The sequence below is a fragment of the Oncorhynchus gorbuscha genome, linkage group LG02 (genome assembly GCF_021184085.1).
Source record: "Oncorhynchus gorbuscha isolate QuinsamMale2020 ecotype Even-year linkage group LG02, OgorEven_v1.0, whole genome shotgun sequence".
In the NCBI taxonomy this organism is placed as follows: domain Eukaryota; kingdom Metazoa; phylum Chordata; class Actinopteri; order Salmoniformes; family Salmonidae; genus Oncorhynchus; species Oncorhynchus gorbuscha.
The window spans coordinates 98,381,877-98,409,790 of record NC_060174.1 but is presented as its reverse complement, the minus strand read 5'-3'; positions in this window follow the sequence as shown (position 1 = coordinate 98,409,790).

Genomic DNA, 27,914 nt, shown 5'->3' with positions numbered 1-27,914 from the left:
TTAGCGAGGGGAATGAAATGTGCCGCCTTAGAGAACCTATCGACAACCGTAAGAATCACAGTCTTCCCCGCAGACAAAGGCAGACCGGTAATGAAGTCTAGGGCGATGTGAGACCATGGTCGAGAAGGAATGGGGAGCGGTCTGAGACGACCGGCAGGAGGAGAGTTACCTGACTTAGTCTGCGCGCAGTCCGAACAAGCAGCCACGAAACGGCGCGTGTCACGCTCCTGAGTCGGCCACCAAAAGCGCTGGCGAATAGACGCAAGAGTGCCTCGAACACCGGGATGACCAGCTAACTTGGCAGAGTGAGCCCACTGAAGAACAGCCAGACGAGTGGAAACAGGAACGAAAAGAAGGTTACTAGGACAAGCGCGCGGCGACGCAGTGTGCGTGAGTGCTTGCTTAACCTGTCTTTCAATTCCCCAGACTGTCAACCCGACAACACGCCCATAAGGAAGAATCCCCTCGGGATCAGTAGAAGCCACAGAAGAACTAAAAAGACGGGATAAGGCATCAGGCTTGGTGTTCTTGCTACCCGGACGGTAAGAAATCACAAACTCGAAACGAGCGAAAAACAACGCCCAACGAGCTTGACGAGCATTAAGTCGTTTGGCAGAACGGATGTACTCAAGGTTCTTATGGTCTGTCCAAACGACAAAGGAACGGTCGCCCCCTCCAACCACTGTCGCCATTCGCCTAGGGCTAAGCGGATGGCGAGCAGTTCGCGGTTACCCACATCATAGTTGCGTTCAGATGGCGACAGGCGATGAGAAAAATAAGCGCAAGGATGAACCTTATCGTCAGACTGGAAGCGCTGGGATAGAATGGCTCCCACGCCTACCTCTGAAGCGTCAACCTCGACAATGAATTGTCTAGTGACATCAGGAGTAACGAGGATAGGAGCGGACGTAAAACGTTCTTTTAGAAGATCAAAAGCTCCCTGGGCGGAACCGGACCACTTAAAACACGTCTTGACAGAAGTAAGAGCTGTGAGAGGGGCAGCAACTTGACCGAAATTACGAATGAAACGCCGATAGAAATTAGCGAAACCTAGAAAGCGCTGCAACTCGACACGTGACCTTGGAACGGGCCAATCACTGACAGCTTGGACCTTAGCGGAATCCATCTGAATGCCTTCAGCGGAAATAACGGAACCGAGAAAAGTAACGGAGGAGACATGAAAAGAGCACTTCTCAGCCTTCACGTAGAGACAATTCTCTAAAAGGCGCTGTAGAACACGTCGAACGTGCTGAACATGAATCTCGAGTGACGGTGAAAAAATCAGGATATCGTCAAGATAGACAAAAACAAAGATGTTCAGCATGTCTCTCAGAACATCATTAACTAATGCCTGAAAAACAGCTGGCGCATTGGCGAGACCAAACGGCAGAACCCGGTACTCAAAATGCCCTAACGGCGTGTTAAACGCCGTTTTCCACTCGTCCCCCTCTCTGATGCGCACGAGATGGTAAGCGTTACGAAGGTCCAACTTAGTAAAGCACCTGGCTCCCTGCAGAATCTCGAAGGCTGATGACATAAGGGGAAGCGGATAACGATTCTTAACCGTTATGTCATTCAGCCCTCGATAATCCACGCAGGGCGCAGAGTACCGTCCTTCTTCTTAACAAAAAAAAAACCCCGCCCCGGCCGGAGAGGAAGAAGCCACTATGGTACCGGCGTCAAGAGACACAGACAAATAATCCTGGAGAGCCTTACGTTCGGGAGCCGACAGAGAGTATAGTCTACCCCGAGGAGGAGTGGTCCCCGGAAGGAGATCAATACTACAATCATACGACCGGTGAGGAGGAAGGGAGTTGGCTCGGGACCGACTGAAGACCGTGCGCAGATCATGATATTCCTCCGGCACTCCTGTCAAATCGCCAGGTTCCTCCTGAGAAGTGGGGACAGAAGAAACGGGAGGGATGGCAGACATTAAACACTTCACATGACAAGAAACGTTCCAGGATAGGATAGAATTACTAGACCAATTAATAGAAGGATTATGACATACTAGCCAGGGATGACCCAAAACAACAGGTGTAAAAGGTGAACGAAAAATCAAAAAGAAATAGTCTCACTGTGGTTACCAGATACTGTGAGGGTTAAAGGTAGTGTCTCAAATCTGATACTGGGAAGATGACTACCATCTAAGGCGAACATGGGCGTAGGCTTGTCTAACTCTCTGAAAGGAATGTCATGTTTCCGAGCCCATGCTTCGTCCATGAAACAACCCTCAGCCCCAGAGTCTATCAAGGCACTGCATGTAGCACCCGAACCGGTCCAGCGTAGATGGACCGACAAAGTAGTACAGGATCTAGATGGAGAGACCTGAGTAGTAGCGCTCACCAGTAGCCCTCCGCTTACTGATGAGCTCTGGCTTTTACTGGACATGAATTAACAAAATGTCCAGCAAGTCCGCAATAGAGGCACAGGCGGTTGGTGATCCTCCGTTCCCTCTCCTTAGTCGAGATGCGAATACCTCCCAGCTGCATGGGCTCAGTCTCTGAGGCAGAGGAGGTTAGATGGTTGCGATGCGGAGCAGGGAAACACCGTTGACGCGAGCTCTCTTCCACGAGCCTGGTGACGAAGATCTACCCGTCGTTCTATGCGGATGGCGAGAGCAATCAAAGAGTCCACACTTGAAGGAACCTCCCGGGAGAGAATCTCATCTTTAACCACTGCGTGGAGTCCCTCCAGAAAACGAGCGAGCAGCGCCGGCTCGTTCCAGTCACTAGAGGCAGCAAGAGTGCGAAACTCAATAGAGTAATCCGTTATGGATCGATCACCTTGGCATAGGGAAGCCAGGGCCCTAGAAGCCTCCCTACCAAAAACTGTACGGTCAAAAACCCGAATCATCTCCTCTTTAAAGTTCTGGTAATTGTTAGAGCAATCAGCCCTTGCCTCCCAGATAGCTGTGCCCCACTCTCGAGCCCGGCCAGTAAGGAGTGAAATGACGTAAGCAACCCGAGCTCTCTCTCTAGAGTATGTGTTGGGTTGGAGAGAGAACACAATATCACACTGGGTGAGAAAGGAGCGGCACTCCGTGGGCTGCCCGGAGTAGCAAGGTGGGTTATTAACCCTAGGTTCCGGAGGCTCGGCAGGCCAGGAAGTAACAGGTGGCACGAGACGAAGACTCTGGAACTGTCCAGAGAGGTCGGAAACCTGAGCGGCCAGGTTCTCCAAGGCATGGCGAGCAGCAGACAATTCCTGCTCGTGTCTGCCGAGCATGGCTCCTTGGATCTCGACGGCAGTGTTACGAGCGTCTGTAGTCGCTGGGTCCATTCTTTGGTCGGATCCTTCTGTTATGCAGGTGAATGAGGACCCAAAAGCGACTTGGCGAAAACAGAGTCTTTAATCCAGTAAAGTAAATATTCAATACTCCTAGACAATTCGGAGCGGTAAATAAAGCATAAAGAACAATTCCACTCGTAATGACGAGAACAGACTGGAGACTCGATCATGAACTGCAGGTTGCCTCGGGAAGGCACTTGACCGTAGCAGACTCAGACACCTGCTCACCACGCAGCATCTGAGGGAAACACGACACGGCAGGGCGATACAAAGACACAGCACGGTGAACAATATACAAGGATCCGACAGGACAGAAACGGAAAACAAGGGGAGAAATAGGGACTCTAATCAGGGGAAAAGATAGGGAACAGGTGTGGGAAGACTAAATGATTGATTAGGGGAATAGGAACAGCTGGGAGCAGGAACGGAACGATAGAGAGAAGAGAGAGAGAGAGGGAGAGAGAAAAAGGGGAACGAACCTAAAAAGACCAGCAGGGGGAAAACGAACAGAAGGAAAAGCAAAATGACAAGACAATATAAGACAAAACATGACAAGTAGACTGTGCTTCAGAGGGGGAAAGAGCAGGTAGCCTACAAACACACAGGTAAAGATTTTCAGCTTGCAGTCAGCCATTGGAATACGTTTTGGATTGACAGAGCGAGGGCTTTGCATAGGCACTTTGTTGCGTCTTGTTGTGGGACTAGAAGAAAATGCCTGGAATGTACAATAACATTATTAACTTCTTGCGGCGAGCCATCCCGGATCCGGGATCGTGAATACAGCCTCAAGCTCATTACCATAACGCAACGTTAACTATTCATGAAAATCGCAAATGAAATGAAATCAATATGCTAGCTCTCAAGCTTAGCCTTTTGTTAACAACACTGTCATCTCAGATTTTCAAAAATATGCTTCTGAACCATAGCAAAACTAGCATTTGTGTAACAGTATTGATAGCTATTGATAGCTAGCATTAGCATTTAGTGTTAGCATTCAGCAGGCAACATTTTCACAAAAACCAGAAAACCATTCAAATAAAATAATTTACCTTTGAAGAACTTCGGATGTTTTCAATGAGGAGACTCTCAGTTAGATAGCAAATGTTCCGTTTTTCCTGAAAGATTATTTGTTTAGGAGAAATCGCTCCATTTTACATTTACATTTACATTTAAGTCATTTAGCAGACGCTCTTATCCAGAGCGACTTACAAATTGGTGCATTCACCTTATGACATCCAGTGGGACAGTCACTTAACAATAGTGCATCTAAAACTTAGGGGGGGGGGGTGGGGTGAGAGGGATTACTTAACCTATCCTAGGTATTCCTTAAAGAGGTGGGGTTTCAGGTGTCTCCGGAAGGTGGTGATTGACTCCGCTGTCCTGGCGTCGTGAGGGAGTTTGTTCCACCATTGGGGGGCCAGGGCAGCGAACAGTTTTGACTGGGCTGAGCGGGAGCTGTACTTCCTCAGTGGTAGGGAGGCGAGCAGGCCAGAGGTGGATGAACGCAGTGCCCTTGTTTGGGTGTAGGGCCTGATCAGAGCCTGGAGGTACTGAGGTGCCGTTCCCCTCACAGCTCCGTAGGCAAGCACCATGGTCTTGTAGCGGATGCGAGCTTCAACTGGAAGCCAGTGGAGAGAACGGAGGAGCGGGGTGACGTGAGAGAACTTGGGAAGGTTGAACACCAGACGGGCTGCGGCGTTCTGGATGAGTTGAAGGGGTTTAATGGCACAGGCAGGGAGCCCAGCCAACAGCGAGTTGCAGTAATCCAGACGGGAGATGACAAGTGCCTGGATTAGGACCTGCGCCGCTTCCTGTGTGAGGCAGGGTCGTACTCTGCGGATGTTGTAGAGCATGAACCTACAGGAACGGGCCACCGCCTTGATGTTAGTTGAGAACGACAGGGTGTTGTCCAGGATCACGCCAAGGTTCTTGGCGCTCTGGGAGGAGGACACAATGGAGTTGTCGACCGTGATGGCGAGATCATGGAACGGGCAGTCCTTCCCGGGAGGAAGAGCAGCTCCGTCTTGCCGAGGTTCAGCTTGAGGTGGTGATCCGTCATCCACACTGATATGTCTGCCAGACATGCAGAGATGCGATTCGCCACCTGGTCATCAGAAGGGGGAAAGGAGAAGATTAATTGTGTGTCGTCTGCATAGCAATGATAAGAGAGACCATGTGAGGTTATGACAGAGCCAAGTGACTTGGTGTATAGCGAGAATAGGAGAGGGCCAAGAACAGAGCCCTGGGGACACCAGTGGTGAGAGCGCGTGGTGAGGAGACAGATTCTCGCCACGCCACCTGGTAGGAGCGACCTGTCAGGTAGGACGCAATCCAAGCGTGGGCGCGCCGGAGATGCCCAACTCGGAGAGGGTGGAGAGGAGGATCTGATGGTTCACAGTATCGAAGGCAGCCGATAGATCTAGAAGGATGAGAGCAGAGGAGAGAGAGTTAGCTTTAGCAGTGCGGAGCGCCTCCGTGATACAGAGGAGAGCAGTCTCAGTTGAATGACTAGTCTTGAAACCTGACTGATTTGGATCAAGAAGGTCATTCAGAGAGAGATAGCGGGAGAGCTGGCCAAGGACGGCACGTTCAAGAGTTTTGGAGAGAAAGAAAGAAGGGATACTGGTCTGTAATTGTTGACATCGGAGGGATCGAGTGTAGGTTTTTTTCAGAAGGGGTGCAACTCTCGCTCTCTTGAAGACGGAAGGGACGTAGCCAACGGTCAGGGATGAGTTGATGAGCGAGGTGAGGTAAGGGAGAAGGTCTCCGGAAATGGTCTGGAGAAGAGAGGAGGGGATAGGGTCAAGCGGGCAGGTTGTTGGGCGGCCGGCCGTCACAAGACGCGAGATTTCATCTGGAGAGAGAGGGAGAAAGAGGTCAGAGCACAGGGTAGGGCAGTGTGAGCAGAACCAGCGGTGTCGTTTGACTTAGCAAACGAGGATCGGATGTCGTCGACCTTCTTTTCAAAATGGTTGACGAAGTCATCTGCAGAGAGGGAGGAGGGGGGAGGGGCGGAGGATTCAGGAGGGAGGAGAAGGTGGCAAAGAGCTTCCTAGGGTTAGAGGCAGATGCTTGGAATTTAGCGTGGTAGAAAGTGGCTTTAGCAGCAGAGACAGAGGAGGAAAATGTAGAGAGGAGGGAGTGAAAGGATGCCAGGTCCGCAGGGAGGCGAGTTTTCCTCCATTTCCGCTCGGCTGCCCGGAGCCCTGTTCTGTGAGCTCGCAATGAGTCATCGAGCCACGGAGCGGGAGGGGAGGACCGAGCCGGCCTGGAGGATAGGGGACATAGAGAGTCAAGGGATGCAGAGAGGGAGGAGAGGAGGGTTGAGGAGGCGGAATCAGGAGATAGGTGGGAGAAGGTTTGAGCGGAGGGAAGAGATGATAGGATGGAAGAGGAGAGAGTAGCGGGGAGAGAGAGCGAAGGTTGGGACGGCGCGATACCATCCGAGTAGGGGCAGTGTGGGAGGTGTTGGATGAGAGCAAGAGGGAAAAGGATACAAGGCAGTGGTCGGAGACTTGGAGGGGAGTTGCAGTGAGGTTAGTGGAAGAACAGCATCTAGTAAAGATGAGGTCGAGCGTATTGCCTGCCTTGTGAGTAGGGGGGGGGAAGGTGAGAGGGTGAGGTCAAAAGAGGAGAGGAGTGGAAAGAAGGAGGCAGAGAGGAAAGAGTCAAAGGTAGACGTGGGGAGGTTAAAGTCGCCCAGAACTGTGAGAGGTGAGCCGTCCTCAGGAAAGGAGCTTATCAAGGCATCAAGCTCATTGATGAACTCTCCGAGGGAACCTGGAGGGCGATAAATGATAAGGATGTTATTTTGTGCGTCATGTTTAGCTACTAAAAAAACCTGTATCCAGGATTGTGTAAATCTATCCGCAAGCTCATTAGCATAACATAACGTTAACTATTCATGAAAATCGCAAATGAAATCAATATGCTAGCTCTCAAGCTTAGCCTTTTGTTAACAACACTGTCATCTCAGATTTTCAAAAATATGCTTCTCAACCATAGCAAAACTAGCATTTAGCATTTAGCGTTTGCATTTAGCGTTAGCATCAGCAGGCAACATTTTTACAAAAACCAGAAAAACATTCAAATAAATCATTTACCTTTGAAGAACTTCGGATGTTTTCAATGAGGAGACTCTCAGTTAGATAGCAAATGATCAGTTTTCCTTAAAGATTATTTGTGCAGGAGAAATTGGTCCGTTTGTTGCGTCACGTTTGGCTACCAAAAAAAAAACGAAAATTCAGTTATCCAAACGCCAAACTTTTTTCCAAATTAACTCCATAATATCGACTGAAACATGGCAAACGTTGTTTAGAACGAATCTTCAAGGTGTTTTTCACATATCTCTTCGATGATACATGGTTCGTGGAAGTATCCGTTTCCCTCTGAATCGCATGGCAAAATGCATGCAGCTGAAGATTGCGCAACAATTTAGACAAAGGACCCCGGGCGGACCCCTGGCAAATGGCCAATCTTATGGCCAATCTTCCAATGATATGCCTACAAATACGTCACAATGCTGCAGACATCTTGGACGAACAGCAGAGAGCTTAGGTTCATTCATCACACATTCACAGCCATATAAGGAGACGATGGGAAATAGAGCCTCAAAAATTCTGCTCATTTCCTGTTTGAGGTTTCATCTTGGTTTCGCCTGTAGCATGAGTTCTGTGGCACTCACAGTAATATCTTTGCAGTTTAGAAAACGTCAGAGTGTTTTCTTTCCAAAGCTGCCAATTATATGCATAGTCGAGCATCTTTTCGTGACAAAATATTGCGCTTAAAATGGGCACGTTTTTTTTAATCCAATAATGACATAGCGTCCCCATAGGTTGAAGAGGTTAACTGATCCCCATGCTTATAATATAAATAACGGTTCTGATCCGGAACAGTATGGATCACTTTTGTTCCAGGTGCCGGTTCTGTTTCTTGAACTGGTTCCAATCCCTGGTTATATCACATGCAGAAACATCATCACCACAGATAAAAGAGTATTGCCAGTTACAAAACGACAGTAAAGTAAATCTACACTTTTTGACCCAGTGCTGATGAGCAGAGTAGCACATTCAAAGAAGTTGGTGCAGACTGACAAAAAAATCTACTTGAAAAATGAATACGCCAGCCATCCATACACTCTACTAAGGTTTACTCCCACAGTTATTGACTAAATCATGGGTTCAGTACAGGGTTCAGACACGAGCATTATTCATAATTAATCAGTGTTACTTTAAGAAAGAGTTATTGGTTGTTGTTGTTCCCTCTGGGATCTTAAGGGCAAGATAAATAGGCTGGGGAGCAAGGTTATTATCTGTCCAAACAATGAAAAGAACAAACAAACATGTGATGCTCTCTAGTCTCCTCATGTCTTCTCCTTTCATTGAAAATGACTGGTCTCTGGTAGCTAGGGTGTTGATAGTCTCTCAAAGTCTGAACCAAGGTTACACCTGCGTACTGCAGCTCTGAGTAGACAATCAAAGCTGACTGTTTCTGCAATACAGACCTAGCATTGGTGTGAATAGAAACTGAATAAGTGAGATGTTGTTGGAGAGGGAGAAAGGTGTTATTAACAGCAGGAGATCGATGATTCAGTGACCTGCAATGGCGGTATTATTTACAGTTGGAAAGTAATACTGACTTAAAGGAATAGTTCAAGATGGTCCTGTGTGGCTCAGTTGGTCGAGCATGGTGCTTGCAATGTCAGCATTGTTGGTTCAATTCCCACGGGGGACCAGTATCATATGTTTGTGCTCACTGATTTCTGTAAGTATCTCTGGATAAGAGCATCTACTAAAATGTATGGCAACTACTTACCCATTGTCAGATTAACTCATGGATACCATTTGTATGTCTGTAGTAAGTTTCTGGAGCTGTTGCTATAAGCATTAGCACAATGATTTTAAGTCTACTGGATCCGCGAGCTGATTGCGCTAATGCTTGCTGATCCCATTGACTTCCAGTCATTGTGCTAATGCTAGTTAGCAATCGCTCCAGAAACTACCGTGGGGCCTCATTTAGTAGTTGTGTCATATCATGGTTAAACGTGCTGTATGCCACAGTATGGTATGGCACGTTACAGTGTGTTTTACTGTCAGCCGTTGTTGCTGTTAATGCTCGTTCGAACGACCAGAGGGCATCTTAGAGCACATCTACTCTAGACTGGTAGGCCTACAGTAAGACTACAAAAGAAAGCCATATTGTCGACAGTTTTATGGGTTTAACCTTCTGAATAAATGATTATATTAAATAAATATTTTCAATTTCTTTCTTGCTGTTTTTCATTTGTTTACTGTTACATAGCCTAATTTCAGTTTATGTGACAAAGCAAGCAAGTATAGTGTAGAGAATCATTAAATCATCTATCCCGCTGTGAAATATATTTTCCATAACTAAAAATATTGTATATTCAGCTGTTTGAAGCTGGTGTACAAAACTGAAAGTAAAAGACGCAAAAACAAAACTTAAGAACTCGAAGCATAGAAATATGCTACATAGAACAGCTCTAACGCTTTTTAGACTTCCATTCAATGAGCATAAGATCTATAACTCACATTTCTATGTGGATTTGGCCAGGTTGCTCAAAAAAGTTGCATATTGCAGCTTTAAATGAATGTCGGGGAGGGGGGGTTATCTTTCATCAAACTAAATTTGTCAAAATGTCATTTCGTGACAAAACTGCATATCGGTATTCGCTTTCTGAAAACGAGACACTACTAATCTACTCGATATGGGAGAGGGGGAGGACACAGTGGAAAAGATTGATAACCACTAGTCTATAAAAGAGTTTCTGAAACACGGCATTTTTCTTTGCTAATGTGAAGAAGAAACTGAATTAAAGAGAGCACAGGGAGGAAAAATGTCTGCATGGATATCATTTATGTACATTGGGGATATGGAGAGGAGAAAAAGTAACATGTTTTTAAGAAGTGATCTATTTCATTGATTTGTTTTATTGAATTTACTAGTTTAATTAGACAATTGTATTTCTTTGTTAAGGCTTGGCCTATTTAGTAGGCTATTTTGCAGCATTAAGCTATATTTATCAGCATTAAGCTGAGTGACCTTTGTTCAAAATAAGGAAGTTATACTATAATGCATAGTTAATTATACATTATTTCTTATTGTCTTTAATAAAGAAACATTTTTACCAAGTTCATCTGTTCATGATGTGTGTGTGTGCGTGTTCGATGGACTGATAGCTTAAGCGTATGGAAAATATTGTAGCATATTGAAAATTATTGTAGCCTAATGTTGAAAGGCTGCTGCTTTATTGATGATGCAAGGCATGGAAAGGTAGAAGAAATATCAGGACAACTTCTCTCTTCAATGATTCTCCGGACGGTAGACTTACATTCTCTTTCTATTCAGAGTCAGACTGGACCACAGAGGTAGCCCTGCGTGAGCCCTGGCATGGGATACTTTCTTAGCAAACACGGATCCAAACCAATCTCAGGCTGTGTTAGCCTGGTTATGTAAAGGATAAAAATTTCATTTAGAACAAAAAAAGGTGAGTTAAACCTGAGTTATAGAAATAGCCTAACAAAATAAATTCACGCTTTATCTGTCTATAACACAAACCAACTTCAACTGCCTTCAAACTGCATGAGCGTGTCACATATTCTCGGTGATGCAAATGGCCCAGGGTTTGAGCAGAGACGAGCAGGACTGAATGCCAAACAGCAGACCCCCACGGAGACGTGGTGATGTTAACAGCATATAGATCCATGTATATCACCAAGACCCCCAGTCACTGGCACTGTGAGAGGAATTTGTTCACCCTTTCAGGGATATTTTGGTCATTTTGTTTGATACATTTCCTTTCAAATGAACATGGAGACCAAGCGTATAGATCATTTCATTAAAGGGAAGGTCTGCTCTTTTTTCCAGGGCTAGTTTGACAACAACAAATTTGACCTGCCCAACCATTTTTTTAAAGACTTGACGTTCTCTTTAATTGTTTCCCCTCTGCCCTAAACCATTTCCCTGTGATGTTCTCACCATGTTTAGAGCACCTTGAAGCCACAACAGAAAATACAGACAAATTGCCGCCGCCAATGGAAAGGCCACGTAAACAGCTGCTGTAGCGGAGCAGGTGTGAGTGTGGCAGGGAGGGAAGTGAAGGAGTTTGGTGGAGAACATCTGTTAAGTGCTCTCTGACTCGATAAGAGGGGAGGATAGGCTACGGACCCAGTGGCTCGGAAAATGTAGATGCAGCAGACCATGTCAAAAAAGCTTTTTTTGTTTTGTTTTGGTTTTACACCTTTTATCTTTAAACGTGTAGACATCTTCTGATATGTCTTTTGATATGTACAGTTTGAGTACAACTCTTCAGGTCATTATTTGAGAGCAGTAACATAACATTGTTTTTAAGACATCTCGATTGCACAGCCGTATTTAACAGCACACCTCTATATAGGCTAGGAAGAAACAGGTGTTTATGTAGTGTAGTACACATACCTCAAGGCCACACAATGATATACTGGCCGCCCTTCCATCACAGATATTAGGCCATAACTATAAAATCCCAAATACTAGATCACAATGGTTTACAGGTAGCAAGGATTTGACCAAAATCAGTGATTTATGTGCCTTTTTATAGGGCATATATAAATGTAGGTTGTGTTTTAAACAATAACACATGGGCTTTATGACCTCTTCCAGTAGCCTCCATGCCGCTGGAGCCATGCTGGGACAAAGAACGACACTTTAACCTGCTGCATGCTTTCATCTGCAGGGACTCCCCAGCACAATAAACACAGGGAAGGTGGCAGCCATTGATTTACTCCACACAATCCGCTCCGCTCTAGGGCAAATCACTACTGGGAGGCTTGAAGTTTTTTTTCTTGATTGAAGCCAAATTGAATTGAAGTATGTTTGAGCAGAGGGCATTCATGAGTATATAGAACAATTATGGTGTCAATTAAAGGCCCAGGGCAGTCAAAATGATGTTATTGCTGTGTTTTATATCATATCACATTTGATCAGTGTTATTTCCTGATAGCAGCTGGTTGAAAATACATTCTATACAGGGTCTTCTAATCAGACGGTTTGCAGGTCGGAGTTTCGGTCTTCCATGGTGACATCAGCATGCAGTAAATTGGCTAATAGACCAATAGTTACAAACCTCCCTTTCAATAACAGCTATTTTCAGTTTTCCCCTCAACACTGGGCCACTCCCAGACAGTCCTAAAAAAATATTTGAGAAATAGTTTTTGGCTAAAAAGCTATTTTTGTCAATTTTAATGGAAATATATTACAGTAAGGTACTTAATTGATACCCAGAAATGATTTGATATTGATATTAAACAGCTGCATTAGGCCTTCAAGACAAAATAAATTACGCAATGTTATCTTGAAGTATTTAAACTCCAGTAAATGTTTATTGTCAGGTACGTTTTGACAAACAATGTGATAAAATGCAAATACAGTGCATTCGGAAATTATTCAGACCCATTGATTTTTTCCACATTTTGTTACGTTACACCATTATTCTAAAATTGATTAATTTGTTTTTCTTCCTCATCAATCCACACACAATACCCCATAATGATGAAGCAAAAACAGGTTTTTAGACATTTTTGCAAATTTATTACTAATAAAAAATGGAAATATTAAATTGACATACAGTGGCTTGTGGAAGTATTCACACCCTCATGGCATTTTTCCTATTTTGTTGCCTTACCCCCTAGAATTAAAATTAAAATCATTTGATTTTCACTTTGAAAATGCAAAATATTTTTTACTGTGAAACAAACAAGAAATAATACAAAAAACTGAAAACTTGAGCGTACATAACTACTAACCCTCCCAAAGTCACAGCAATTACAGCTGCAAGTCTCTTGGGATATGCCACTGGGATTTTTGCCCATTCTTCAAGGTAAAACTGCTCCAGCTACTTCAAGTTGGATGGGTTCCCCTGGTGTACAGCAATCTTTAAGTCATACCACAGATTCTCAATTGGATTGAGGTCTGGGCTTTGACTAGGCCATTCCAAGACATTTAATTGCCTCCCTTAAACCACTCAAGAGTTGCTTTAGCAGTATGCTTAGGGTCATTGCCCTGCTGGAAGGTGAACCTCCATCCCAGTCTCAAATCTCTGGGAGACTGAAAGGTTTCCCTAAAAAATGTCCCTGTATTTAGCGCCATCCATCATTCCTTCAATTCTGATCAGTTTCCCAGTCCCTGCCAATGAAAAACATCCCCACAGCATGATGCTGCCAACACCATGCTTCACTGTGGGGATGGTGTTCTCGGGTGATGAGAGGGGTTGGGTTTGTGCCAGATATAGTGTTTTCTTTGATGGCCAAAAAGCAACATTTTACTCTCATCTGACCAGAGTACCTACTTCCATATGTTTAGGGAGTCTCCCACATGCCTTTTGGCGAACACAGAACGTGTTTGCTTATTTTTTTTCTTTATGCAATGGCTTTTTTTCTGGACACTCTTCCGTAAAGCACAGGTCTGTGGAGTGAATTGCTTAAAGTGGTCCTATGGACAGATACTCCAATCTCCGCTGTGGAGCTTTGCAGCTCCTTCAGGGCTATCGTTGCATCTCTGATCAATGCCCTCCTATTGGGAAGTGTGTTGCGGTGCCATATTCTTTAAATGTTTTAATAATGGAATTAATGGTGCTCCGTGGGATGTTCAAAGTTTCTAATATTTTTATTATATTTTGACCTGTTTGGAGAGCTCCTTGGTCTTCATTGTGCCACTTGCTTGGTGGTGCCCCTTGCTTAGTGGCTTAGTGATTCTGGGGCCTTTCAGAACAGATGTATATACTGAGATCATGTGACACTTAAATTGCACACAGTGTCACGCCTTGGTCATTGTATTTTGTGTTTTTGGTATATGTTTGGGTAGGCCAGGGTGTGACATGGGTTTATATGTTGTGTTTCGTATTGGGGTTTGTATTAATTGGGATTGTGTATGATTAGGGGTGTGTCTAGTTAGGCTTGGCTGCCTGAGGCGAAACCCAATTGGAGTCAGGTGATTCTCGTTGTCTCGGATTGGGAACCGTATTTAGGTAGCCTGAGTGCGCGTTGTATTTTGTGGGTGATTGTACCTGTCTTTGTGTTAGTCACCAGATAGGCTGTAATTAGTTCACGTTCCGTTTGTTGTTTTCTATTATCAGTTATTTCATGTACCACAATATATTTCATTAAAGTCATGAGTAACCTACATGCTGCATTTCGGTCTGACTCTCTTCAGTCAACAGACTAACCTAGTTACACACAGGTGGACTTTATTTAACTAATCATGTGATTTCCCGAAGGAAAGTTGGTTGCACCAGATCTGATTTAGGGGCTTCATAGCAACAGGGGTGAATTCATATGCACGCACCTGTTTTTTTATATATTTTTTAATATTTTGAAACAAGTCATTTTTCCATTTCACTTCACCAATTTGGACAATTTTGTGTATGTCCATTACATGAAACCCCCCCCCAAAAATCAATTTAAATTACAGATTGTAATGCAACAAAATTGGAAAAACGCCAAGGAGGATGAATACTTTTGCAAGGCACTGTAAGTATTTAGACCCTTTACTCAGTACTTTGTTGAAGCACCTTTGACAGTGATTACAACATTGAGTCTTCTTGAGTATGACGCTACAAGCTTGGCACACTTTTATTTGGGGAGTTTCTCCCATTCTTCTCTGCAGATCCTTTCAAGCTCTGTTAGGTTGGATGGGGAGCGTTGCTGCACAGCTATTTTCAGGTCTCTCCAGAGATGTTTGATCAGGTTCAAGTCCGGGCTTTTGCCCCAAAGCCCCACCGCATGATGCTGCCACCCCCATGCTTCACCTTAGGGATGGTGCCAGGTTTCCTCCAGACGTGACGCTTGGCATTCAAATCAAATCAAATCAAATGTATTTATATAGCCCTTCGTACATCAACTGATATCTCAAAGTGCTGTACAGAAACCCAGCCTAAAACCCCAAACAGCAAGCAATGCAGGTGTAGAAGCATGGTGGCTAGGAAAAACTCCCTAGAAAGGCCAAAACCTAGGAAGATTATAACAGAACATGGCCAAGATGTTCAAATGTTCATAAATGACCAGCATGGTCAAATAATAGTAAGGCAGAACAGTTGAAACTGGAGCAGCAGCATGGCCAGGTGGACTGGGGACAGCAAGGAGTCATCATGTCAGGTAGTCCTGGGGCATGGTCCTAGGGCTCAGGTCCTCCGAGAGAGAGAAAGAAAGAAGGAGAGAATTAGAGAACGCACACTTAGATTCACACAGGACACTGAATAGGACAGGAGAAGTACTCCAGATATAACAAATTGATCCCAGCCCCCCGACACAAACTACTGCAGCATAAATACTGGAGGCTGAGACAGGAGTGGTCAGGAGACACTGTGGCCCCATCCGAGGACACCCCCGGACAGGGCCAAACAGGAAGGATATAACCCCACCCACTTTGCCAAAGCACAGCCCCCACACCACTAGAGGGATATCTTCAACCACCAACTTACCATCCTGAGACAAGGCTGAGTATAGCCCACAAAGATCTCCGCCACGGCACAACCCAAGGGGGGGTGGCGCCAACCCAGACAGGATGACCACAACAGTGAATCAACCCACTCAGGTGACACACCCCCTGCAGGGACGGCATGAGAGAGCCCCAGTAAGCCAGTGACTCAGCCCCTGTAATAGGGTTAGAGGCAGAGAATCCCAGTGGAAAGAGGGGAACCGGCCAGGCAGAGACAGCAAGGGCGGTTCGTTGCTCCAGAGCCTTTCCGTTCACCTTCCCACTCCTGTGCCACACTACACTCAATCATATGACCCACTGAAGACATGAGTCTTTTGGCTACATGAGTCTTCAGTAAAGACTTAAAGGTTGAGACCGAGTTTGCGTCTCTGACATGGGTAGGCAGACCGTTCCATAAAAATGGAGCTCTATAGGAGAAAGCCCTGCCTCCAGCTGTTTGCTTAGAAATTCTAGGGACAATTTGGAGGCCTGCGTCTTGTGACCGTAGCGTACGTGTAGGTATGTATGGCAGGACCAAATCAGAGAGATAGGTAGGAGCAAGCCCATGTAATGCTTTGTAGGTTTGTTATGCAGGTGAGTAAGGACCCAAAAGTGGTTTAACAGAAATAGAGTCTTTTAATGTCCAAACACAGGGAAGACATAGATCCTCTTCAGATGTATCGATTGACAAAATAGACAACCCGCAGAGAGGGCGACAAATAAATCATAAAGTCCTCTGATCTTTACAGGAGAGTCCCCTTCTAGCAGCAGAGGAGAATAGCAGGGTTAGCGGCAACAGACTGCTGGTCTCTCCGGGTAGGCGCGGGTTGTAGAGGACAGAGGTACCTGATCACACGTAGCATCTGATGAAGAGGCAGATTACGACAGGACGGGACAAGGGTGAAGCAAACGAGAATCTGACAAAGACAGAAGCAGAAACAGAGAGAAATAGAGACCTAATCAGAGGGAAAAAAGGGCACAGGTGGGAGAGGGTAAACGAGGTAGTTAGAGGAGATGAGGAACAGCTGGGGGAAGGAAAGGAAGAGAAGGTAACCTAATACGACCAGCATGAGGAAACGAAGTGAAGAGAAAGAACAGGAACAAGACATAACATGACAATACATGACAAGGTTAGCAGTAAAACCTTGAAATCAGCCCTTGCTTTGACACGAATCCAGTGTAGAGAGGCTAGCACTGGAGTAATATGATCAAATTTTTTGGTTCTAGTCAGGATTCTAGCAGCCGTATTTAGCACTAACTGAAGTTTATTTAGTGCTTTATCCGGGTAGCCGGAAAGTAGAGCATTGCAGTAGTCTAACCTAGCATGGATTAATTTTTCTGCATCATTTTTGGACAGAAAGTTTCTGATTTTTGCAATATTACGTAGATGGAAAAAAGCTGTCCTCGAAATGGTCTTGATATGTTCTTCAAAAGAGAGATCAGGGTCCAGAGTAACGCCGAGGTCCTTCACAGTTTTATTTGAGACGACTGTACAACCATTAAGATTAATTGTCAGATTCAACAGAAGATTTCTTTTCAGGCAAAAGAGCTCAATGTTGGTTTCATCAGAACAGAGAATCTTGTTTCTCATGGTCTGAGAGTCTTAAGGTGCCTTTTGGAAAACTCCAAGCGGGCTGTCATGTGCCTTTTACTGAGGAATCGCTTCCATCTGGCCAAACTACCATAAAGGACAGTTTGGTGGAGGGTTGCAGAGATGGTTGTCCTTCTGGAAGTTTCTCCCATCTCCACATAGGAACTCTAGAGCTCTGTCAGAGGGACCATCGGTTCTTGGTCACCTCCCTGACAAAGGCCCTTCTACTCCGATTGCTCAGTTTGGCCAGGCGGCCAGCTCTAGGAATATCTTGGTGGTTACAAACTTCTTCCATTTAAGAATGATAGGGGCCATGGTGTTCTTGGGGACATTCAAAGCTGCAGAATGTTCTTGGTACCCTTCCCCAGATCGGTGCCTCGACACAATCCTGTCTCTACATACAATTCCTTCAACCTCATGGCTTGGGTTTTGCTTTGACCTGCACTGTCAACTGTGGGATCTTATATAGACATGTTTGTGCCTTTCCAAATCATGTCCAATCAATTTAATTTACCACAGGTGGACTCTAATCAAGTTGTGGAAACATCTCAAGGATGATCAATGGAAACAGGATGCACCTGAGCTCAATTTCGAGCCTCATAGCAAAGGGTTTGAATACTTATGTAAATAAGGTATTTCTGTTTTTGGTTTGAATACATTTGCAATTTCCCCAAAACTTTTTTCGCTTTGTCATTATGCGGTTATTGTGTGTAGATTGCTGAGGATTTTTATTTATTTAATCCATTTTAGAATAAGGCTGTAACAAAATGTGGAAAGGTGAAGGGGTCTGAATACTTTCCGAAGGCACTGTAAGTGCACTTATACGAATGAAATATAAAACCTTTTGGGCATACAATATGCCATCTATGACAACTAGCTATTGTAATCGTAATGTTTGCATTATTTCATTTAGAACTGTTCATGCATTAAGCTATGGTGCCTTCACATCACTTGGCATTGACACTTAATTGAAGGCTTTCCTGGAGTTATACATCACAATTTGAATCTATTAATATGGATCAAAGTCATAATGTTTTACATCAGATGGTGAGTAGATTACAGTTTTACCATACACCCTAATATATGAATCCCTCTCTAAATATGTTACCCCTGCGGTCATTACTATGTTATACTATTGTTTGCTTTCTGTATACATACCATGTCGGCGTTAGATGTTTGTCATATTTTGCCATGATTTACAGACAACAGGAGAAATGTGTTAATTAATGTAATTGCCCTATGGCTTTGTGGACTGGAAGTACAGATCTTAATTTGGATCTTAATTAGGATCTTAATTTGACGGCCTAGGAACAGTGGGTTAACTGCCTGTTCAGGGGCAAAACGACAGATTTGTACAGTCAGTTTGAACTTGCAAACTTCCGGTTACTAGTCCAACACTCTAACCACTAGGCTACCCTCAACCCCAAACCACATAATAATTCACATTTCCTGTTGCTGCAGGATTATTTTCTTGCTGTAGCACACTGGCTGAAATGAAGATCCTACATCTGTATGGTGAGCAATCTGTCTGATTTCGATGCTATTCCATTGGTGCCCAATCTCCCAAGACCTCATCAAGCCTTTTCTGACACTATATAATATTTATTGAGTATCCCTCAATATCATTGATTTGATCATCCCTGAGTTTATCCCTGGTTGATGATCCTATGTTTTATGGCCCTGTACTAAGTAAAGCCATTACGATCCCACATGCAGTCCACACTCTCTGGATCAATAGTCAGTTTGCATGGATACGCTACATTGGGTGTGTTAAGGGATAGCTACCTCCTCTCCTTCCCAGGGGAGAGAGAACTACTGTCGATGTATTCCCTTGGGTATTACTTGTCAGAGAGAACAAACATCACCTGTATATTGAGGACAGTGTTTGTGAAAAATAGCTGCAGCGTTTTCATGTAACAAACAACTGAATCCCACCAATATCTCCTAGGCCTACAGTGGGTACCATACAGGCATAACACACATACTGGCAGAACATACATTGTAGTTCAGACCACAACTTTGACCCATACACTGTAGGCCTCTGATACTGATTCAGGTGGTATGATTCAAACATGACACATTGATTTATTCTTTTCACACTAATCTCGGTCAACCCATAACTAAAATGTCAAGTAATTGGTCAGCTGCTCGATTGTGTTCTGGGGTCCATATACAGTATGTTAAGGTAAGAGATCAAGAAATGCTAGAACGAGGAGCAGAAGCGAAACGAGGATGTCCACTTTCTCTCTATGCAGGCCAAATGTCCCCTCCCCTTTCGAAATTCGCAAGATGCTAATACCAGCGAAATCTGTCCAAACACCAGAACTACTACAGCTGCTGTTATCCTACACATCCTATTCAGTCCCTACAGATTATCTTGGTTTACACGCAGAACCTTTCCACAAGATATTAATTTCACACTACTGTTTGCTGCTTCAATGGCATTGAAAGTGAGTCTCACCATGCATTCAGTCTGCAACTCAAAATGATGCCTCAGACACAGGGATCCCGTGGTCAACCCTCTTGGGGACGTATCGACCACATTATTGATTTTTAACACTTTGCTTTATCTTCATCAAATAGCATTGAGACTGGAATTCTCCAAAATAGTGGTCTTTGTTTGTCTCTCTCTGCCCACCTCTCTTCTCAATCTGCTGATGGAATCTCAGGGGTGGGTTCCCCACATGAAGAATAGCCTTTCCTTTTCATTCTATTGTTGAAATGGACAGAAAATCTTTGTCCTACGTAACAGGTAAAGGAAAGTCTATTCTTCATGTGGGGAACCCACCCCTGAGATTCCATCAGCAGATTGAGAAGAGAGGTGGGCAGAGAGAAACAAACAAAGACCACTATTCTGCAGAATTCCATGATGAAGATAAAGCAAAGTGGAAACAGTTAACTGGAAGGGTAGGGAGCTACATACATTTCAAGGTTGGTCAAAATGTCTTTGCCAGCGCTGATATTAGCTGTGATCTCATCTCACAGAGCTAATTGAAGTATGGGACTCTAAGCCCAAAGGGTTATACCACAAAGCAGTATCAAGGAGTTAGCAGGCTAACTTTGATAAACAACCAGATATAACTATAGAATTTCTGTTTTATTATGACAGCTAAACTTTGATTTGTGTTTTTGGTTGTTGAATCAATTAGACCAAACTACCAAAATACTTCCATAGATTTCTTTAAACTGGAGCCGGTTGCCTTCAGACGAGTCCTGTGACACTTGTGGGGGTTGTAGAGAAAAACGGATGCTACAGACATTTTTATGAGAAGACTGATTTTCAGAATGTCCCATGGTCTGACAAACACCGCTCTAGATCTGACATCTTTCACCGCAGATGCGGAGCGGCAACATCGACGGATGGAGATGCAAAAAAAAACAGATATATCTAGCTTAAACTGGCAAATTTCGATGGGGATTTTTTTACTATGTTACTTAGATTGATGAACCGGTGCGTCAATGGACTCGAACGGGATTAACGAAGTCGAAGGAGGGGTGGGGTGTGGCTGGGAGGCTTAGAAAGACACCCTGCCATGACGGTCAGTCTCCAAACAGACTCCGTAACTCCAGCCGTTTCACGCTGTATGGCTGGTGCCGGTGTCTTGGCCATGCTGAGACGGACAGAATTAGTCACTCAGTGGGAAGTCTATAAGGAGAGAGGGACAGCCTTGCTTGGGGGGGTTGCTGGGCCAGGGAAACATAAAGCATACAGTCCCAGGAGAACAAACACTAACATGAAAACACATTGATCTTGCTCAGCCGAGCAGTGTTTTGGAGCTGGAGTTGTGGCCAGAGGGAAACAGGCTCATGTGCTACCTCAATGTATTATATAGTTATATCCAGCAGTACAATACAACATGTAAGGAAGGACTAGCCTACAGTGTTTTTGGAAAGTATTCATACACCTTGACTTTTTCCATTTTCTGTTACATTACAGCCTTATTCCACTAATGGATTAAATAATTGTTTCCCTCATCAATCAAATATTCTAGCAGAGCTACACATCATTTAGGATTCCCCCTGTGTCCAAATGGTATTTGTATAGGAATTGATTTCTGTCTTTGAAATGGAATAAAGAATTAAGAATCAAAGCAGCAGATCCCTTCGTAAGCATCTGCAATCTGACAATCTGGCATTTGCTTGGCTAGTGACAGACTGGCCACAGAGAACTGTCAATCCAGGATGTCGTTTTTCCAGGAAGGATGCATATTATGCATGCATTGAGTACAGGTTACAGAGCAGACAATTTCACAGAGGAAACCATCAGTGCAAAGACACATTCCTTACATATAAATTCATAGTCAGTCACATATGCAGTATGTTGTTTGTATAGGCCACATCGGGCTCGATTCAGACCTGAGTGAAGCTCGCATTTGTCACGTTCTGACCTTAGTTATTTTATTAGGTCTTTGTTTTAGAATGGTCAGGGCGTGAGTTGGGTGGGTTGTCTATGTTATTTTTTCTATTGATTTTGGATTGATGTGTTCGGCCTGGTATGGTTCTCAATCAGAGGCAGCTGTCAATCGTTGTCCCTGATTGAGAATCATACTTAGGGAGCCTGGTTTCACTTCTATGTTGTGGGTGTTTATTTTCTGTTTAGTGTTGTGTTGCACCTTACAGGACTGTTCGTTGGTTGTTTATTGTTTTGTTTCAGTGTTCATTAAAATATTTACAATATGAACACTTACCACCCTGCGCATTGGTCCTCCTCTTCTTCCACCACCGACGATCGTTGCAGAAACACCCACCACCAAAGGACCAAGCAGCGTGGTGACGAGAGGCAGCGATACCTGGAGAACTGGACTTGGGAGGAGATCCTGGACGGCAAAGGACCCTGGGCACAGGCTGGGGAATATCGCCGCCCCAAGGCAGAGCTGGAGGCAGCGAAAGCTGAGAGGCGGCGGTATGAGGAGGCAGCACAGCAGCGCGGCTGGAAGCCTGAGAGACAGCCCCAAAAATGTATTGGGGGGAGGCACACGGGGAGTGTGGCGAAGTCAGGTAGGAGACCTGTGCCAACTCCCCGTGCTTACCGTGGAGAGAGAGGGACCGGGCAGGCACCGTGTTATGCCGTGAGTATATTGCAGCGCCTTGTATCGGCCGGGCTAGAGTGGGCATCGAGCCAGGTGCCATGAAGTCGGCTCAGGGCATCTGGTCTCCAGTGAGTCTCCTTGGGCCGGGGTACATGGCACCAGCCTTAGGCATGATGTCCCCGGTTCGCCAGCACAGACCAGTGCGGGCTATTCTACCTCACCGCACTGGCCTGGCTACAGGGAGCATTCAACCAGGTAAGGTTGGGCAGGCTTGGTGCTCGAGAGCTCCAGTGCGCCTTCATGGTCCGGTCTATCCGGTGCCACCTCCACGCACCAGCCCTCCGGTGGCAGCCCCCAGCACCAGGCTGTCTCTCTGTCTCCTCCCTACAGGTGCTCCTGTCTGTCCTGAGCTGCCAGAGTCTCTCGTCATTCCTGAGCTGCCAGATTCTCCCGTCTGTCCTGAGTTGCCAGAGTCGCCCGTCTGTCCTGAACTGCCAGAGTCGTCCGTCTGTCCAGAACTGCCAGAGTCGTCCGTCTGTCCTGAGCTGCCAGAGTCGCCCGTCTGTCCTGAGCTGCCAGAGTCATCCATCTGTCCTGAGCTGCCAGAGTCGTCCGTCTGTCCTGAGCTGCCAGAGTCGCCCGTCTGTCCTGAGCTGCCAGAGTCATCCATCTGTCCTGAGCTGCCAGAGTCGTCCGTCTGTCCTGAGCTGCCAGAGTCGCCCGTCTGTCCTGAGCTGCCAGAGTCGCCCGTCTGTCCTGAGCTGCCAGAGTCTGCCATCTGTCCTTAGCTGCCAGAGTCGCCCGTCTGTCCTGAGCTGCCAGAGTCGCCTGTCTGTCCTGAGCTGCCAGACTCGCCCGTCTGTCAGGAGCTGCCAGAGCCGTCCGTCAGCCAGGGTCGCCGCTTTAAAGAGGCCACGGAGGCGGGTAGAGAGGCAGAGAAGGACTATGGTGGAGTGGGGTCCACCATAGTGGGGTCCCGCTCCAGATCCGCCACCGCGGACAGACAACCACCCAGATCCTCCCCTATAGGTTCAGATTTTGGGGCCGGAGTCCGTACCTTGGGGGGGGGGGGGTGTACTTTCACGTTTTGACCTTAGTTCTTTTATTATGTCTTTGTTTTAGTATGGTCGGGCCTTGAGTTGGGTGGGTTGTCTATGTTCTTTTTTCTATTGATTTGGGATTGTTGAGTTCGGCCTGGTATGGTTCTCGATCAGAGGCAGCTGTCAATCGTTGTCCCTGATTGAGAATCATACTTAGGGAGCCTGGTTTCACTTTTGAGTTGTGGGTGTTTATTTTCTGTTTAGTGTTGTGTTGCACCTTACAGGATTGTTCGTTGGTTGTTTATTGTTTTGTTTCAGTGTTCATTAAAATATGAACACTTGGTCCTCCTCTTCTTACACCACCGACAATCGTTACAGCATTAATGGAAGGTAACTCCCATTTTATACACTTTTTCTCTCTATGTGTATTCTGACCTTGAACTTAAGCATGAAAATATTCAACCGCTATTCGTTCTGGATGGAGATTGAATAAATTAAGGAGGTGTGTCTACATATATACTGTATTCTTATTTTTACCTCATTTTTCTTGATTACAATCTTGTCTCATCGCTGCAACTCCCCAACCAGCAAGGGAGAGGAGAAGGTCGAGTCATGCTTCCTCCGAAACATGACCTGCCAAGCCGTGCTTCTTAACACCCACTCACTTAACCCAGAAGCCAGCTGTATCAATGTGTCGGAGGAAACACAGTTCAACTAACGACAGAAGTCATCCTGCAAGCACCCGGCACACCACAAGGAGTCGCTAGAGCGCAGTGAGCCAAGTAAAGCTCATGTGGCCAAACCCTACCCTAACCCGGTCGACACTGGGCTAATTGTGCCCTACCCTATGAGACTCGTGGGCACAGCCTGTAATGACACAGGGATCGAACCCCAGGCCGCAACACTGTGATGCAGTGCCTTAGACCGCTGCGCCACTCAGGAGAGATATACTGTATTATGACTTTTGACTTAATTCCCCTCATAATTCCACCACCTTTATGCTAAAGGAAACCATGAATAAGGTTGAGCAAACCTTCCGGTTCCAAGTGAAAAAAGCATCTACTTTCTTTTTTTCAGAAAGTAATAACAGCATTCTCCATGCACTGTAATTTATACATGGACAAGAGCTAGGCCTATTGATAAGAGCTCAATATAGCAATTGTTTCAGACGATTTTTCCTTATAATCCCTGGACACATGTGAAGCCAGCCATATGGAAGCAAATTGAAAATCATATCAACATGACATGTATTGGGGTCCCTTTTCCACAGGGAAATAGCTGTGCCGTAATTCAGAATTTTAATTGTGTGCCCTCATTATCTGCGTGGAGGAAATTTGATGCTGAAACGGAGACAAAGATGCATAGATGGTATTCTTTCATTGATCCAGGAGCGTTTGGACTGTCGGGACCAGGTTTCAGCTGCTGCGCAATGCTGACATCCTTCCTCCCATAGATGGTATCTTTTCCTCCCATAGAACGTTTCTTTTTGAGAAGATCAGGGAGTTTTGCGACAAAGAGGCTATGGACATCACATGACCTGCACCAAAGGCAATGGCAAAGATTCCCTTGTTCATTCGTGGTTCGGACAGACCAGTCATCAGCACTATCTGCAGTGACTCTATTCACATGACTCTCTCCTAACACACACGCCACACACTGCTGCCACCTTTACTTTTTATCCTGCTGCTCAGCCACTTTACCCCTGATTATATGCATATAATTACCTCGCACTGATGTCATTATATCATTATTGTTCTTGTACATACTGTATATTATTTTATTTTGACACAATCTATTTATGATATTGCTACTATGCAAGTAACCATTTGGCTGTACCTTTTACACCTGTAGAGATCCCATCCACATAGCAAGACTTAGCAAAATATTGATATATAAAATTCATTTTGATATGTATCAACTGTCCACCACATAAAAATATGGCGCATCAACATAAATATATGGCACATGCATCTGTTTATGTACTGTACATGTGTATCTCACTCAGGTTTCAACTCAGGTTGCATGGCCTTAACTTATGTATGGAATACTATGTGATAAGTGCGTGTGTAACAGTATATAAAGTATGCTAATGAACTGGTGTGAATGCATTTGGGCAGTGGTCAAAAGTACTTTAGTAAAAAATAATTTAAACTACTACTTAAGTATTTTGAGGGGGTGTCTGTACATTACTTTACTATTTATATTTTTGCCAACTTTTACTTTTACTTCACTACATTCCAAAATAAAATATTGTACTTTTTTCTTCATACATTTTCTCTGACACCCAAAAGTACTCGTTACATTTTGACAGGAAAATTGTCCAATTCACACACTTATCAAGAGAACATCCCTACTGCATCTGATCTGGAATACTAACTAAACACAAGTGCTTCATTTGTAAATGAAGCATTTAGTGTTGGACTGTGCCCCTGGCTCTCCGTCAATAAACATAAAACATAGAAAAGAATTGTGCAGCCTCATTTAATATAAGGAATTTGAAATGATTTATACTTTTACTCAAGTATGACAATTGAGTACTTTTTCCACCACTGGATGTGGCAGGGGGTTATAACATTTATTTCACATTTATTTATTTACATTTATTTCACGTGCTCCAGCAGGTATATCTCTCTGGTCACCCCCAAAACCAATTCATTCTATGGCCGCCTCTCCTTCTAGTTCTGTGCTGCCAATGACTGGAACGAACTACAAAAACCTCTGAAACTGGAAACACTTATCTCCCTCACTAGCTTTAAGCACCAACTGTTAGAGCAGCTCACAGATTACTGCACCTGTACATAGCCCATCTATAATTTAGCCCAAACAACTACCTCTCCCCCTACTGTATTTATTTGATTTATTTATTTATTTTGCTCCTTTGCACCCCATTATTTTTATTTCTACTTTGCACATTCATCCACTGCAAATCTACTAATCCAGTGTTTTACTTGCTATATTGTATTTACTTTGCCACCATGGCCTTTTTTTTGCCTTTACCTCCCTTATCTCACCTCATTTGCTCACATTGTATATAGACTTGTTTCTACTGTATTATTGACTGTATGTTTGTTTTACTCCATGTGTAACTCTGTGTCGTTGTATGTGTTGAACTGCTTTGCTTTATCTTGGCCAGGTCGCAATTGTAAATGAGAACTTGTTCTCAACTTGCCTACCTGGTTAAATAAAGGTGAAATAAAAATTTAAAAAATAAAACATGACCCATCAATTTAGACAAGTGTGTCTGGGTAAGCATCATCTAATATTCATCAAATATTTTTTATCTGGACACTTTCTGTTTACCTGGATTTTTTTTATTCTGTTTACCTGGAATTACCTGGAATGTTAACCTGAACTTTTAGTCTTTACTCATTTTTACTACACTACTCACTGTTTAGCTCATGATCTCATGTGGATTCTTAAAGAGATGGGTGGGTCTGGCTTAAGAGGGTGTGAACAATGCTGAATGGTGTAGACAAAGGAGAGTGCTCAGGTACGTAGGGAAAGGGAAAGGTTGATTCCTAATCAGTTGTAGAACTGAATGCCTTCAATTGAAATGTGTCTTCCGCAATTAACCTAAGCACTCTGAATCAGAGAGGTGCGGCGGGCTGCCTTAATCGTCACCCATGTCTTCGGCGCCGGGGGACAGTGGGTTAACTGTCTTGCTCAGCGGCAGGATGACAGATTTTTACCTTGTCAGCTCCTGGATTCGATCCAGCAACCTTTCGGTTACTGGCTAAACGCTCTAACCACTAGGTACCAAAACATTCAATTCAATGGCCCTTTTCTCAAAAGTGAGTTTACAAAGTGTATCAACTTTTAAAGCAGAATTACTTTCCCAATGTTCCTAAAAAATGCTGTGTATGATATACCATTTTGTAGCTCTCAGTCTCTACTTTTATCCAATGTCCAAATTTTGCTACAAAAGAACGAATTCAGGTGGTGAGTCACATATTCTGAATCCGTTCAGTAGATATATTCTTTTGAGTCTGTTGACAAATGTACTGAAAACCTTATTGAATAAAAACTCCACAAGAAAATCTGTTGGCCAGCAAGTGCAAGGCAGCCACACGTGCAAAGCGTGTTACACGACTGAATAAAGTCTTAATACCAAATAGTGAGAAGTGCATAGGAAGGGCATAAATTGTGGTCCTTCTGTAGCTCAGTTGGTAGAGCATGGCGCTTGTAACGCCAGGGTAGTGGGTTCGATCCCTGGGACCACCCATACGTAGAATGTATGCACACATGACTGTAAGTCGCTTTGGATAAAAGCGTCTGCTAAATGGCATATATTATTATTATTATAAATTCCTGAGTCAGAATCAACCCTATACTGAACATGTTTTTTGTATAGTCACTAAGTATAGTCTGCTAAATTACTTTGGAATTATTATAAACATTTTCTGCTACTATTTCCATGACACACAAAATCCCCATAGTAAAGTTTTGGAACATAATTAAGGTGATTATATGTGTCCAGATTTCATTCAAAAC